The sequence below is a fragment of the Pocillopora damicornis genome, chromosome 5 (assembly GCF_964200805.1).
Source record: "Pocillopora damicornis chromosome 5, jaPocDami1.2, whole genome shotgun sequence".
Taxonomy (NCBI): domain Eukaryota; kingdom Metazoa; phylum Cnidaria; class Anthozoa; order Scleractinia; family Pocilloporidae; genus Pocillopora; species Pocillopora damicornis.
This window is the reverse complement of record NC_142674.1, coordinates 25,378,525-25,395,254: the sequence shown is the minus strand read 5'-3', so window position 1 is coordinate 25,395,254 and position 16,730 is coordinate 25,378,525. Positions and strand designations below refer to the sequence as shown.

Genomic DNA, 16,730 nt, shown 5'->3' with positions numbered 1-16,730 from the left:
TATAAAGTTCTCGTAAAGGTCGGGCCGCAAAGTTTTTTTCTGTAGTTACCTTTTCTATGGCACCTACTTCCTAGCTATGTTAGTTGGATCAGTTAAGAACGCCTCACTTTTTCAAAAATTTACCTTGAATTTGATCGGTTTTGGCGTGTTTGATTTAGGCGAACCGATAAGGTGTCATTCAAGTCTCCCTGTTTCCTTGATTGATGCGTGATGTTTACGAAAGTCGCCTCGATAAATAAGATAGAGTAAATATACATGGCTGTGGTATTTGTTTTTTGCTGAGTTCCGTAGTTTTTTGTAAATTGTCCTCCAAAGTTGTATGAAATTTAAGTCTTCAAAAGTGTCACGACAAGCCTTTGCTCGAGTGAAATTTAATTTCCGTAAAACTCTGAAAAATAAAGAGATCCGATCAAACTGATTGTGGTTTTAGTATAGGTACATGAATGTCTTACAACACACGAGAAACGAGCGAAATCCGTGTCTCAAGCAAAATCGACCGGACCGCTCTTACAGAGACACTCTCTTAACTTGTACTTCGCTGGATAGCTGGTAGTACTTCAAATGACTCGATAAGACGTCTGGGCATTCCAGGAGAGAAATAAGGGCTGAAATACCCGCCGCCACAACAATCTTTGCTTTTTATGAATCAAGTAAACATTTTAAAAGATAAGATTTTCAGTAAAATGCAAAAAATTCTTCAGTCCATTTTAATAACCTTCGATTCCAATTCGTTACATTAACTAATTTTGGTTCCGCGATGTAAGTCATATGACAAGGAAAATATTGCACGATCACGTCACGCAAGACATTTGTTGGAAGGAGGCTAGTTCATCGCGTTCCGTGTGCAAAATCTCGGGAGAAACTGCAAGAATTCTTTCAGAGTGTACCGTGTTATTTTGGTAAATAACACTGTAACGTATTTCAACTTGTTTGTAGGCCCTTTTAAGTAACACGATATGTCTGTAATGACTGGAGTGCCAATTTTATTCTTTAATTTTGATCCTAATCCATACTGTGCGTAGTTCATGACCACATATTTCGACGAAAATTATCGCGAAGGCGCCTTCCGATCTCGTTTGTCTACTTTGTAAGTCAAGCAAGCGCGCAAGCGTTACGACCGATCACGTTTACGCAAGGTTTTAGGACAACTCGGCATCTATTCTCCATTCAGTTGTTATGAAAACCTGACATCCTCAACGTAGAGGATAAACAAAGGAAGTTTGACCGGTCAAAAGGAGATCTTGGTCGAATTTCAGAATTATGCAAACGATCATTCACAAGAGCGCAATTGAGCAAACACGTGGATTTGTGTTGATTTTAAGATGTTGGTGGATAAAAGCTACAGATATACCCGTGGGTTTGAGGCAATCGATGACCTCATTGGTGTATAAACTACACACTGATATGCTTTTTTAGCCCGATTAACGCCTTCATTTTGAGAATTCTTTCGTACGAATTTGTGAATTTTGATATGCAAATAAAGGTCGAAGAGAAGGCTCTCCTCTGATCACGCTTGTATGAAAAATGTTTCAGCTGAAGTTTCCATATTTTCTCATTGAACTGATTAAAGGCACCTTGTAACTTGTAGGAAGATAGAATTGCGTGAGCTATATTATTGCAATCGTTGCGCGCTGGACAAAATCTGTGAAATTTACGCTTTCGATCGCTGTCCACACGGGTGTACTAGCCAAAAATCATTTTTGGCTTGTGGCGACGCGAAAAAAAAGAATTGGCGAACAACTGAACTATTTTTGAAACATGTGTCCTAAACCCTTTCCATGGGCAAAAAATAAAAGAACGCTTTTTCCCGCTGGGAGGTCGAGAGGACCGCTCCTAGCGAAAGCGGCACTTAAGCAACAAAAACATTTCTTTCTTTCTGATTTGTCAAATGGGGGATAGTGCACCAGATTAAAACGAAAAAATATTAAAGAAAGTAAAAGCACTAAAGTATGTATCAACCACAAACTACAAGCAGTCAATAAAACTCAATTATCAATCACGAACAGGCAGGCAAATCTCCTGCCTCATTTCACTTGTTGAGCGGTGTCAATCTTGATATTCCACTTGTCTCGCGCAATTTAAATGTAATAGAACCATTTATTCCAATTTACTTAGAAATTTACCATTATCTTTATTAATGACAAGATAAAACTATTCGACAACGAAAACGTTACTTACTCCCTGATTTGACAAGTGGGGGCCAGTGCAGCAGATTAAAAGGAAAAAAGAAGAAAACCAATTGAGAAAGTAAACGCTCTAAAGCAAAAACTACAATTAGTTTATAACAAAGAATCATCAAATGCAACACGAAAAAGATATATCTCACTATTTATGTGTTTTGTATCGCAAAGTGCTCTTTAATAATTGGTACCCTCAATCAAATAAAAAGGAAAAAGAAACAGAAGATGGAAAGTAAAAAAGCGAAACAAAGACAATTTAATTAGTAAAACCCAGATATCGATGAAAAATAGGGAATTGAATTGTATTCTTTTTTTATGTCATTGGAAAGTCCCATCGGCTATTTTAAGATCTACAAAGTAGATATAACTTATCCCTAATAAGGGTTCAAACTGCAACAGAAATGTTACATACAGGCTAATTTTTCAAAGTTGCCCAAATGATAGGGAAACGAAACAGAAAAAAAAGTAAGGGAATTAGAAAGTGATATTAAAAAAAAACTTGAGAAAAAAAGTTGTAATAGTTATGATTATTTGGTAACAGGACTTCGTTTCGCCTGATTCTGTCTGAAATCATAGTCATAATTGACCGAATGGGACTCCCGCTGCGCGTTCGTCCTAGTTTGATAATCACTCGTATGATTACGGACCGAATTAGAATCCACTTAGTCCCATTACCATTACTAATTTCCTAGGGCTCACTGAACTCTGCCATTTTCCTTTCAAAATACAGATATTGCAAGAGACCGTCCGACAGTGATTCTACGGTGACTGTTGCCGCAGTTATAAGATGGCTTCAAACAAAGCATAATTATGCGTTTCGGGATCTATGGAACTGTTGACAAACTTTTCGATCGAAGCAGCTGTACAAACAGCTTTACAGAAACTGGAGAACGACCCTAGCCCACCCAACTTCATGGCTCTAGTACCAGGTCAGATCGCGGACCTCTTGGGCCTACACATCTAAATACTTTCACCATAGCAGATCATTTCACCAACAGATAGTCGCGGTGACAACATCGTGAGAAAAGAAACAATAGTTGTTCATCTAAACGTGCTTTCACTCCGATGACAAACCGCGACCTCTTTTTTTCTTTTTTTCTTTTTTTTTTTTTTCGTCTTAAGATGCTACTCCTTTGAAAATACACAGAGGATAAGGGATATGAAGGAAATCCATATAAACCAAATCAAGTTCTGGCTTTTTCATTACAAAATTGTTGTCATTTAAATGACAACAGAAGTTTGTCAAATTTTAACACGTTGCTACTTAGAAAAGAAAAACCGACCATCTCAGGGACAGAGTGGGCCAATGCATCAAGACAGGAGTTGAATAACATTGAAAGAACACGATCTGACCGACAAGAGGCACAAAAGCGGAAAGCACGGGAAATTTTCTGCCATATCCTTAGGGAGTAACAGGGCTAACACAAGCCGTGGTTGATGAAAATGAAACTTTTTTGCATTTTCCTAGAATATATGATTAAAAGAACATAAAAAAGGTAGGGGGCGCTGTATCATTTGCAAATCATAGTGCTCCGAAAGAAAAACATGAAATGGTTCCTCAGGAAGAGCTTCTATAAGTCTGTCCACGAGACGACCAGACAGACATGACGCATGCCATCTCACCGATTTTTTTCAAACTTTCACAGTTTATGAGGGTCACTAAGTTATTCAAGAAAACAGAGTGGTTCGGGCTTCCGGCTCATCCCTAGGATGTAAAAGTCCCCACAACAAATCCCCGGGGTAAATGGCTAAAATCAGCTCGAAAAATGCACTTCTAGCGAGTCACTCTCACACTAACAGAGTGCGATGGATTTTAATCAACTACGAACTACAAGAAATCAATGAAGCTCAATTATCAGTTACGAACAGGCAGGCAAATCTCCTGCCTCATTTCACTTGTTTAGTGGTGTCAATCTAGATATTCCACTTGTTTCGAGCAAGTTAAATGTAATAGAAAAACCATTATCTTTACTAATGACAAAATTACTACACGACGAAAACGTTACTTACACTCTGATTTGACAAGTGAGGGCCAATGCAGCAGATTAAAAAGAAAATGAAGAAAACCAATTAAGAAAGTAAACACTCTAAAGCAAAAACTACAATTATTTTACAACATTAAATTATCAAATGCAACACGAAGAAGATATATCTCAATATTTATGTGTTTTGTATCACAACGTGCACGATGATAATTGGGAAGTGGTAGCCTCAATCAAATAAAAAGGAAAAAGAAACAAAAGATGGAAAGTAAAAAAGCGAAGCGACGAATAAATTTAGTTGATAAAACCCAGATATCAAAGAAAAACGGGGAATTGAATTTCGGTCCTTTAGGGCGAGGTATATTAGTACCACATGGGAAGAATTCTTTCTTATTTCATTGTAATTAGTCTCATTACCATTACAAGAACGTTGCTACTTAGAAAAGGCAAACCGGCTATCTCAGTGATAGAGTGGGCCAATGCATCAAGACTGGGGTTGCGTTACAATAATAGAACACGATCTGATCAGCAAGAAGCACAAAAGCGAAAAGTGCCGGAAACTCTAGACTTTTTCACAAGCCGTGGTTGATAAACATAAAACTTTTTTGGATTTTCCTCGAGTATTTCGATCAAAAAAAAAAATAAGAAAGAGTAGGCGTGCTACATCGTTGGCGAGTCATTGTGCTCTAATAGAAAGATATGAAATGGTTCCTCGGAAAGAGCTTTTATCTCACGAGAACCACCTGCATTTTAATTTCCTGCCTATTGTTGGAATACAGGAACACAAAAACTCGTCGGCATAGAGTTAATGGACGGATTAGATCGACAACTATGTATTACGTGTTAAAAGCCACATTCTTAAAACATAACCCCAGGACTGACTAGCTAAAGACCGGACCTCAGTAATTTCGACTTTGAATTTATAGCGACACCATGTCAAAAGTGAAGAAAAGAACATTGGAACTTACCTCCTGATGTGTCCATCATATTCATGGTTGTACAGGAATGAGAAAAGAAAGAATATATCAATATATCAACAACGAAACTAAATAAGACGGAATTCCTACTAATTTATTCAAAATCCGAGAAAAAGGAAGAATGAAATCTTCAGTGGATACATAAGACTGTACCACCCACTTCGAGAAATAAAAGAGAAACATGACGAACAGTCGAGTTATGGTATCTTCGTTCACACGAAACAGAAAGGAGATATAAAAATCTTTAAAAACAGTAAGATATACAAAGTATCTAAAGACTGGACCTAAACTCGACTTTGAATTTTTAGTAACACTATGTCAAAAGCAAAGACAAGAAAGTTGGAACTTACCTCCTGGTGCGTCCATCATATTCATGGTTGTACAGGAATTAGAAAAAAAAAGAATAGATAAATAGAAAAACAGCAAACTAACTGAAGCGGAATTCCTACTAATTCACTCAATATCCGAGAAAAAGCGAGAATGAAATCTTCTTGGACGCATAAGACTGTACCACCCACCTCGAGAAATAAAAGAGAAACACGACGAACCGTCGAGTTCAAATAACTTAGTTTGTACAAAGCATCTAAAGACTGGACATCAGCTTCACTTCGAAATTATATTAAGACTGCTAAAGATTGGCACTTACCCTCTCCTAATCATTCCATCGTTTACATGAAAGTACAAGAAAGAAAAGAAAAAAGAATGAATAAATAAACAAAACAACAACAACATCAAAAACTAAGGCAGAAATAATTCCTTCTAATATTTTTTCAAATTACGAGCAAAAGGGAGAATAAAATCGCCTTGGATGCTTAGACTGTGCCACCCACTTCGAGAAAAAAAAATAGAAAAATGACGAATATCAAGTTTTGCCAACTTCGCATACACAAAAATGAAAAACAACTCCTTGGCATTTAATTCAACTCATTGGATTCATCACGAAGGGCTCAACTTAATTTTATTGCTGAAAAGGCTAAAATGCATTGGAGTCAGTCAAACTGATATTGGACATTGACTTCACCTAGACGAAGAAATGATTTATTATTAAAAAGATCAACTGAATCAATTCTATATTCCAAACCCGTCCTACTCCCACACCAAGCGTGGAGTCAAATTGTGCTGCTTACTGGAGAACGCTTGTAATCGAGTAGTGAGCCGGACTTCTCAGACGAAGAGATTCAAAAGTAATGGAAAAAGTGAAATACTTCATCTACTTACGTGCTGTGGTCCAACGCAGATTTCAAAGGAGAAAAAAGATGACAAGAAATATTTTGACGAAGTTACTTTCTGCTTAAAAATACTGTTTATTTTATTGCTTGCTTAATATTTTCGCCTGATTCGGAACCATAACAATAAGAAAGACACTAACAAATATGATATGCAGTGAGGATCGTAAATTGTTACTCTTGCTAAAGAAAACGAATCCATAATTTAACCGTTACCAAAAAGCCAACATAAAAAAATTGTGGTCATTTGATTAATTTTAGCCCACCAAAAAATTTTCTGCTTCCAAGGGGCACCTTTTGGTTTTATCATTGTGCAAATTGAAACAATTTCGATATTTTATGACATGCTGAGTACACTTACAACTATCAAGAGAAAGTTATCATTATCGAGTAGTCCTTAGAGATAATCTAAAACGTACTTATCAACATGGCAAGCATTCAGACGAGCTGTAGGAAGAAATATTTTCCAAGGAGGCTAATTAGTGCGAAAGAGGTACTAAAATTACTAAATTAGGAACTAGATATACTAAGTGAAGGACTCCACTAGGCAAATCATTTTGATGAAATTGACCTTAAAGTGCCTATGACACGATTTTTTTTATTTTCTGGTTGATAGCTGTTTAAAATAATTACCGCCTAGTAAGTTCTCCTTGAACAGTTTTTTTGCGCATTGGAGGTACCATTTGGCGGTCAAAAAGTGTCTCCATTAAGTGCACTGCCAAAACGTTTATGCTACATATCACAGCTGTGACGTAGAAAACTGTAAAGACACGTCGGCAACTATGGTGGAGGAAGGAGAAATCTAGAAGAAAGGGCGAACGTACTGCGCGGCTGAAGCACCAAATGATGTTAGCTACAATAACAATACACATACAGTGGGTATTTCCATACAATACTTTCCAAAGGATGTAGCTGTAAGGCCAAAATGGACGCGTTTTGATCTTCGATCGCCGATCGGCCTTATCCTCCGTACCGGCTTCGAAGACGGTTGTTACGACGCATATCACTGGTCAAATCACAGGAAGATAACCAATGAATTCAGCTAAAGAGACCGCTGATTAAGGGGCCTGTTCCCACACCGTACACGATTAAACATTCTTTTCGGCTGACATTTCGCGAGCGGAGAACGGTGAGCTCCTTAATGTTGTTTATTTCACGCGCTTGAGATGTACTCATACTCCTTGTCTTTCCACATGACTACATTTGCGCTTTCCTTATCATATGAAAACCCTACCAATTGCAGTCTCCATCGTATCTCAATAACAGAAATATATTATTTGTAATAAAGGTCAAGCTCTTTTCTGAGCTAACCGTTATCCTGTTGCCTAACCGGTGCGAAAGCTCCAGCAGATACTGGCATAAACACAAGCTCGAAGGGGCCGTGTATTCTCCTAACCTAGGTTTCCAAAAATCTATTCCACGAGCCATCAATTCCCCCCTGCCCTCAAAAAAGAAAATTCTCAACAAGAGCAATTTCATTGAGATAATAGCACTGCAACAAAATAAATAAAGAAACACAAATATTATTGAATTAAATGGTAGCGAATCCCAATGCTGTGTGAAAGTCGATGCATACGAAATTTACAACTTACACTGATGTCAATTATTTTCCATCGAGCGAAATGGATCATATGGCAATGCTGCACTTAAACTAAAGAAGTTTTCTCCATTGAAATCCCTTTTTGAGATGAACTTGAATCAGATGACTCTAAACGCACTCGTTTTCCATTTGATCGGCTCGACAACGATCGCCTCTGCCTTTGCAAGGTACGAGGAAAGGAGTAACTTGCTCTGAGACTGCCCGGTGACTTCTCGGCGAAAAATCATCGTGCTTCACGATACAGCTGATTCTTTCGTCAAAAGTTAGCTTTTGGTTAGCTAAGGGAATTGCTCCACGGGAACGAAACCCTATAGCACCGACCAAGGGTCGCCGCACTTAATTCGAAGAAATAAAATTTGAGGCAACAGGAACGAACAAAGATAGCCATTCTTTCCATAGATTTCGCCATAAGAAACAAAACACAAAAGCAACAAACTAAACACTGAATAACGGGATTTTTTTGGTCTAATCTTGACTTGAACACCACAGGCGAGAAACCGTCTTTGTAAGTCTTCATCGAAATCTGCGTTTGATGCACGCGGTTCTCCTTGGTAGAGCTGAACCGTTGTCGCAACGTCCATTTCTTCTTTATTACTTGAGTGCGATGTATGACAACTCTCGGTAGAGCTTCCTGAAGGTAGGTAGACAGCTATCGAACATTACTTAAAGAGTATTTCAATGCTCACCGATACAAAATTACAAGAGATGTGAGAGTGTAAGTGCTGACGGAGAGTTTTTACAGTTTTCTACGTCATCACCCGCTAATTCGTTACCACGGGATACTTTAAGCCAAAATAAGAGCACTTTAGGGCCCGAAAAAACTGAGTTTTAAGTTTTCCGAAATTTCTCTTCTAATCGGGATTGGTTTATACATATGATAAGTTAAATGTTTACGCAAAACAATTTCGTGCACTTCAAAGATAATCTAAATACCCTTAGCGTCCTATTTAGTGCTTACGAATTTTTAAGGAATTACAGTGCTCGCATTAAAAATTGTATTATTCCCTGATGTTCAGATGGCCGAGAGTGTATCTAGAATAATCATTATGTGAAATATTGAAATATGTATATTTTTGCGGAATGCCAGAAATTAAAACCAGTGATAATTTACACAACTTAGATTAGTATTAGGGAGGGGGATATTCTGATCCCATTTCCAAAAAGTTTACTTTAATACCATTTCCACCCCGTATTTTTTCAATTCAGGTGACACAGTTCTTATCAGTCTCACTCTCTTAACCTCTAAAAAGGAGGTTACCCCACTAGACGCATTTGTGCGTGTACTCAGGCGCTCGTAACGGGGAGTTATGATCACTATCTTCACACAATTTTACACTAATCAAAATTATACCAAAATTGTCGAACGTAATTGGTTATCACCAGACCGATTAGAGCACTAATAGGACTGTGTACGTGTCATGCCTGTAATTGGACAGTGTAATGGGACAGTAGATACGTTGTGCCTGTGTAAGTGGACAGTAAGCGATGTTGTCGCGCATTTCGCCGAGTTAATAGTTGTTTTTTTAATGAAAATGTACAACTGATGTCTATTTTCCTTCTCAAGTTTTGTCGTAGTTCTGGTTAATTGATAACAGGACCTCAAGTCGTCCAATTCTATCTGTAATCATACTCGTAATTAACAAATGCAACTCCCGCTGCGCGGTCGTCCGATTGTTATAATCACTTGTATGGTTACAGACCGAATTGAACTCTACTTAGTCCTATTACCATCATTTATTGCACATGTATAAATTGCATAAGGCAAGTGAAAAACGTGTGGAAGGTATGTGGAAGAGTTATCCCTTCTACACAGCACAGTAATTTCACACGTTACTCAAGTAGTTCTTGAACCCTTAATGTGAAATTCTTGCACTCACGCTTGTTCCTTAATGCTCTTGACAGCGATTTGTAAATGAACCGACCTTATCACGGAGCGCCTGAGTAAAAAGTGTTATCGATAAAAGCTCGTTTTGATAATGAACGTTAAACCACTTACCCACTTGATATATCCAGTAAGATTGAGGGAGAAAAAGGAAATAAAAGAACCAGAATTAGTGTTTCAAGGTTACAGCTTACTTAAAAACATTTTTGACATGTACGTTAATCAGAATGTCTGTGATACGCGTATATAATTAAAATGGTGGGTACTTACCGCCTGGAGATTAATTTCATTTTGGAAAATAGGGAGAAATAATGATAGAAGAAAATATTGTTAGTATTGAATGCAAAAGCTTATGAGCTAATACATTTTTCTAACTACCGCTTTATTGCCCCCGCAGGGTTTTTTGGCCCCAGAGGGCCAAAAACCCGAGGAGGCACCTTAGGACTCCCCGCGTAATATAGAGGAAGACTGGAGAAGAGAGAATGTAGGTATTTTCGGTAGATCATAACCAGAAAAAATCTCGATTTGATCGCTTGCACGGCCGCAAGGTATCAACGTTTTTCCCGCAAATGGTCATGGGCGGCCAGCAAAAACGCGCGCGAGTACTATTGGGATCGGCGTCTTTGATACAAGCTTTGTCCTTGTCGAGATTTCGAGTTAAGCGTCCCTGAAAAGCGTCGAGAAGCGTTTCCAAGTCCAACGGTAAGTGTGTATAGCATCTTTCTAACAATTAAAGGTAGTTTTTAGTTTAAAAGGTGATCAAAATCCGTCAAAAGAGAAACAGTTGTGTGAAGTCTCGATCGAAGGCGGCGGAGGGCGGTCCACAGCTCAGTCAGCTAACGTGAGAACTTAAAGCAAAGAACTTGCAGCATAATTAAAGTATAACCAGATATCAAATACATGAAAAAGTTGAGCTTCTAACTCGTTTGCTTTGATGTTGGATTATTCTCAGAGTTATAGAGTTTCATTTGTGTTATACAGAAGTTAATACAGAAATAATTTCACCGATGCTCAGAAGACGGTGTAAGTTTAGCATTTTGACCGAAAGACTCGGTTAACTCCGATTTGTCAGCCGCAAATCAAGCTTATTGCACAAAGCCGAAAGACTCGGCAATTTCTGGATCTGTCAGAGGCAAGTCTGTTATTGGGCGCGAAGGACTCGCAGCACAACTGAAAGTAAACAGTAGTCAAAGAAAGGAAATTACTGGTTGTAACTAGGAATTTGACTTTTGATTATTTTCAGAGTGATACTTACTACAATCGACGTGTTCAAGAGGTACGAAAACGCTGTTTGATCATTACGTGGGTGAGTGTCACATGTTTCCTCAGTTGGAACAAAGAAATGTTCAGTCATGTGGAAACGAAAAAGCCACTTTATGAATTCAGTTTTAAGTACCCCAGGAACTTACTCTTGTGCGTTGGATAGTTTCCTTGAGATATCATCCCTTCTATTTTTATCCTATTTGTCAACACTAACTGCGCGAAATGAATTCACAGAACTCCTTTTCAACACATGTGCAAGATGCATTGAGTCACAAGGAAACTAAGGGAACCGCTTTAGGTATATTTACAACAACATTGCCCCTCGTTTTTGCCAAGAGATTGTAATGCGTGCTTCAGTTAGATTTTCGAGGAACACAGAAACTGTAGATATTTCAATTTGGTCAGACCACATTTCTCTGATCAAGGAAGGGGATTTCTTTGAGATCTCCAACTGCACTGTAAAGTACTACTATGGGTTGAAAATCAGTACCTCTACAGGAACCATCATAAAGCCAGCCGAGAAGCAAAATATTACCAACATAAATACAGATGCAACTGCTATCAAGCCTCAAATCTGCTGCCCAGAAATACAAAATGTCATCATTGACACTAAAGCAATGTGCAACACCAAAGGATGTAAGAGCAAAATCACAGGAAACACAGAATCTTAAGTTATGGTTCGTTGCACAGCCTGCAACAGAGCAATGCTCGTTAAAAACTGTTACGTTGACATGAGCACAACCTTTCAACTGGAAAAGGAAGAGAAGCAATTCAACGTTGTGGCAAACCATGCCACGCTCAACGTCTACCTAAACGTGGACATTTCCAATACCGAAACAACATAGATGAACAAACAGAAAAACTTCTGTTGCTGGAAAATGTTGACTTCACATTGTCAAAAACGGTAAATTTATTACCGAGATAGTAAATCACCAACTGCAGCCACCAACGCAAGAAAAATTAAAAAATGAGTAATAAAACCAAACATTGTTTCACGTTGGTGACCATCATATTTGGACACTGTACCATCTTGACATTTAATGATAACTCCAAAAGTTCAAACAAAAATACTTTATTTTTAATTATTTTTTATATCAATGTTGTTCCAGTTTGAAGTTTTATTCATACAACTTTACTTAATATCAGAGTTAAAAACACAATCGTCACTTAAAATAGATTTTGAAAAATAAATTGTATATATAGTTTCGTTCAAATTTCATACTTTTCTCTTTTTTCCACTTTTTATAAGCCAAATATATTGTACATACATGTAGTTCCATTAATTTTTTCCATTTTGATACCACATCACAATAGTTATATTGACAAAAAGCTCTAATCAATCAAAAAAGATCAATTATTATAAAAATATATTGTTGGTTCCAGTTATAATTCATCCACTTATCGTTTTTACAGTTTATAATAATAGAACGTTCTATTCAACAGACCAATTTTTCAATGCCTTTCAAACAAATTCTATTTAAAATTGCCCTCGCAAGGTATAATTTTGTGTCTAATAACTAGTCCATTATGTGCAAAATGTCAGGTTTAAATATAAATTGTTCTTCAATGCTGTCTATAAATTGTTCTACAATGCCACCTATAACATTCCAAAGTCAAAACTCACCCAAGTCCCTACATTCTGCTCTTCTTGATCGTGAAGAACAAACAAATCCTAAGTTAAACCACACAGCAAAAAAAAAAAACATCCCAAGCACTTCCCAAAACTACATTTTGTACACTTGTAGTATTTTGAGATCCAAAATTACTAAAACCAAAGTACTGAGCCGCAATTCCGTAACAACATAACAGAAAAATTACACAACTGTAAACAACAAGCCCAACTAAAAAAAAAAAAAAAATAGAAAATGGTACTGTAGGGCGGGGGCAGCTCTAGTGAGAACTATAACTAGTCTAAATTTTAACGAATGAAAGTTTCTTGTGCACCATTTAGAACAACACGGCCTATTCTTAGAGTTACCTAATTTCCCGCATTTGAGAAGTTCGCTTCGTTGTTTTAATAAAGCTGCCAATAGTTTCATTGATTGGGAAAACTTTAATGATACAAATCATTAATGATACAAATTTAAGTGATAAGAGCCATTTGTAGGTATTACTACTCTATTATTAATCATAACATAGCTTAATGACTTATCAGTGAAACATTGCATAGTGATTAACTAAAACCTTTATTTAAAGACTTCATTGCAAAGAATTCCTTGATATGTTCAGCAATTTTCTTTTGCTCAACTAAATGTAACATCACAAGTGAAAAACGGTACAGAAAGTCAATGAAATTCAATTTTATATCTATACATTCAAATTTCTGAAAACATGGCTCGGAGGAAAATAAATTTAGTTGGACTGAGCTCAACTTACAGCAAGACCAAGTATGAAATAAAATTGAGTAGAACAATAAATGGGTTCTTTCACACTGATAAGTTTGTGTAGCGTCAGGTTCTTCAAATCAAGTAATTAAAATGTATATATCCAAGTTGAACTCTAAGAACATACTAACCAAATGCCTATTTTAGATAAAATTGAATTGGAGCTGAACAGCAAGATCAACGAGTGGATAAACGTACGTAACACAATAAATAGATACTTACAATCTGTTGAGCATCAGGTGAAATGAAAGAAAAGATTCAAAAGTAAATTAATGCTCTCTTGCTTTATTGCGAGTCTTGCTGGTTTTTTTTTTTGTTTTTTTTTTGTTTTTTTTATTTTACAGTGTTTACACTCAATTAATTATCTCCTTCATTTGGTACTAAGGTGTAATACACCTGCTCCTTAAAAGATCAAAATTATGAAATAAACCGTTAGCTATTTTCTTATTTTCTAAAGTGAGAAAGGACCTATAGGTTTGTTTGTTTGTTTGTATGTTTTCTTTCTTAGGAGGCGGGGGGAGGGGGGGCAGAGGGGAATCATTTAAGTAGCGATCTCTGTAAGAGCGGTCTTAGACCTCAAACTTTGCCCATTAAAACCTTGAATTGAACTGAACAGCAAGATCGATGAATGGAAAATTTTTTTTTTTTCACAATTATGATCCTCAGTTGGTTGTCTAAATAATCTCCAAATCTAAATGAGTAAACATATCACTTTTCGTGAGGGAACCAGGAAAGCTGCGTTACGGTCTAGTTTTTACCATCCGTCGTGATGTGAAGAAAGACAAGAAAGAGGAAACCATGAACCCTTAGTTTCATTGAGAAAGCCTGGATCTGCAGAACAGGCGCAATTTTTCAGCGTTTTGCGGTCAAACGGAGGCAAGCGCGAAGCGAGCGCGAGCGTGGGTCACGCGCGAGAGGAGGAGTGCAAATATAAAAAACACGACAAAACACCTGTACCCCTATGCACACCAAGATAGAAAAACCACGAAAACATTTGGAGAATAGTGAATAGCTAGGGAGGTTATGATTAGAATTAAACTACTTTAAAAAATGTCAGAATCATTGAAAAAAAAGGAATCCGCTCCCAGGGCCCTTTTCCTTTTTTTTTTTTTAATAACAAAATGGAACACCCTCATGTAAAATGTAGCTTATTGTTTCTTATTGTTCTTTCTTCCAAGCTAGCTCCAACAAAATTACTCAGCTGCCAGAAAGTTATGTGACAAGTGACAAACACAACGTAAGATTAATCTTTATTACATATCAGTTTTTAAAAAAATGGTCAGTATTCAAATTGGATTTTATGCAAATACTAGTCAAAGGCCTATTTTAAAAGAAATAGGATTGATCTTAAACAACAAGATAGTATTCAAATTGGATTTTATGCAAATACCAGTCAAAGGCCTATTTTAAAAGAAATAAGATTGATCTTAAATAACAAGATCAGGGAATGGATAAACATACGTAGCACAATAAGTAGATACTTACGCACTGTTGAGCATCAGTTGACATGAAAGAAAGAAAACAACAATTGTTCATTGAAGTGTTGTTTATAATTTTAGCTTAGTAATCATTAACTTACATCCCCAGGAAAAAGGCCAGGAAAGCTGTGTTCGTTCCAATTGGGATTATTATCAGGCAATATTTTCCACAAACCTTTTACTCTCGACTAACTTCGCGAATAACCTCTTTATCTAAACGTTGATGTCGTTATTAAAAAAAGTTTGTTTTGACCATTTGTTTTGATATGAAGAAAGACAAGAAAGAGGAAACCATGAACCCTTAGTTTCATTGAGGAGGCCTGGATCTGCAGAACAGGCGTAATTTGTCAGCGTTTTTCGGTCAAACGGAGGCAAGCGCGAAGCGAGCGCGAGAGCGAGTCACGCGCGAGAGGAGGAGTGAAAAATACAACTACGAAAACACACCTGTACCCCTATGCACACCAAGATAGAAAACCCACGAAAAACATTTTGAGAATAGTGAATAGCTAGGGAGGTTGGAACACCCTCATGTAAAATGTAGCTTATTATTTCTTATTGTTCTTTCTTCCAAGCTAGCTCCAACAAAATTACTCAGCTTCCCGAAAGTTATGTGACAAGTGACGAACACAACGTAAGATTAATTTAATTTGAATAGCATATCAGTTTTGAAAAAAATGATAAGTATTCAAATTGGATTTTATGCAAATATTAGTCAAAAGCCTATTTTAGAAGAAATAAGATTGATCTTAAACAACAAGATCAGGGAATGGATAAACATACGTAGCACAATAAGTAGATACTTACACACTGTTGAGCATCAGTTGACATGAAAGAAAGAAAACAACAATTGTTCAGTGAAGTGTTGTTAATAACTTTAGCTTAGTAATCATTACCCTACATCCCCAGGAAAAAGGCCAGGAAAGCTGTGTTCCGTTCCAATTCCGATTATTATCAGGCAATATTTTCCACAAGATTTACTCTCGACTAACTTCGAGAAAAGCTTCCTTATTTGAATCTTGATGTCTATTTAAAAGAAAAGTTTGTTTTTACCATCCGTTTTGATATGAAAAAAGACAAGAAAGAGGAAACCATGAACCCCTAGTTTCATTGAGGAGGCCTGGATCTTCAGAACAGGCGCACTTTTTTAGCGTTTATCGGTCGAACGGAGGCAAGCGCGAAGCGGGCGCGATAGTGAGTCACGCGCGAGAGTAGGAGTGAAAAATACAACTAGGAAAACACACCTGTAACCCTATGCGCACCAAGATAGAAAAACCACGAAAAACATTTTGAGAATAGTGAATAGCTAGAGAGGTTATGATTAGAATTAAATTACTTAAAAAAATGTCAGAATCATTGAAAAAAAAAGGAATTCGGTCTCAGGGCTCTTTTCCATTTTTTAAAAACAAAATGGAACGCCCTCATGTAAAATGTATCTTATTATTTCCTATTGTTTTTGTAACTTCCAAGCTAGCTCCAACAAAATTACTCGGCTGCCCGAAAGTTATGTGACAAGTGACGAACACAACGTAACATTTATCTAATTTGAATAATATATCATTTTAAAAAAAATGATAAGTATTCAAATTCGATTTTATGCCAATACTAGTCAAAGGCCTATTTTAAAAGAAATAGGATTGATCTTAAACAACAAGATCAAGGAACAGATAAACATACGTAGCACAATAAGTAGATACTTACAGTCTGTTGAGCATCAGTTGACATGAAAGAAAGAAAACAACAATTGTTCAGTGAAGTGTT

The 16,730-nt window shown here is 36.9% G+C and overlaps 2 long non-coding RNA genes across 2 annotated transcripts in view; both read left to right on the top strand.

The window, feature by feature from the left end:
- LOC149046139 (uncharacterized) overlaps positions 1–16,730 on the top strand; it is a 38,081-nt gene that overhangs the window by 584 nt on the left and 20,767 nt on the right. The gene's annotated exons all lie outside the window — the stretch shown is intronic.
- Positions 10,457–12,675, top strand: LOC149046140 (uncharacterized). Its single transcript, XR_016186647.1, has 2 exons — positions 10,457–10,549; positions 11,091–12,675. It is a non-coding gene; the product is annotated as an uncharacterized LOC149046140 (long non-coding RNA).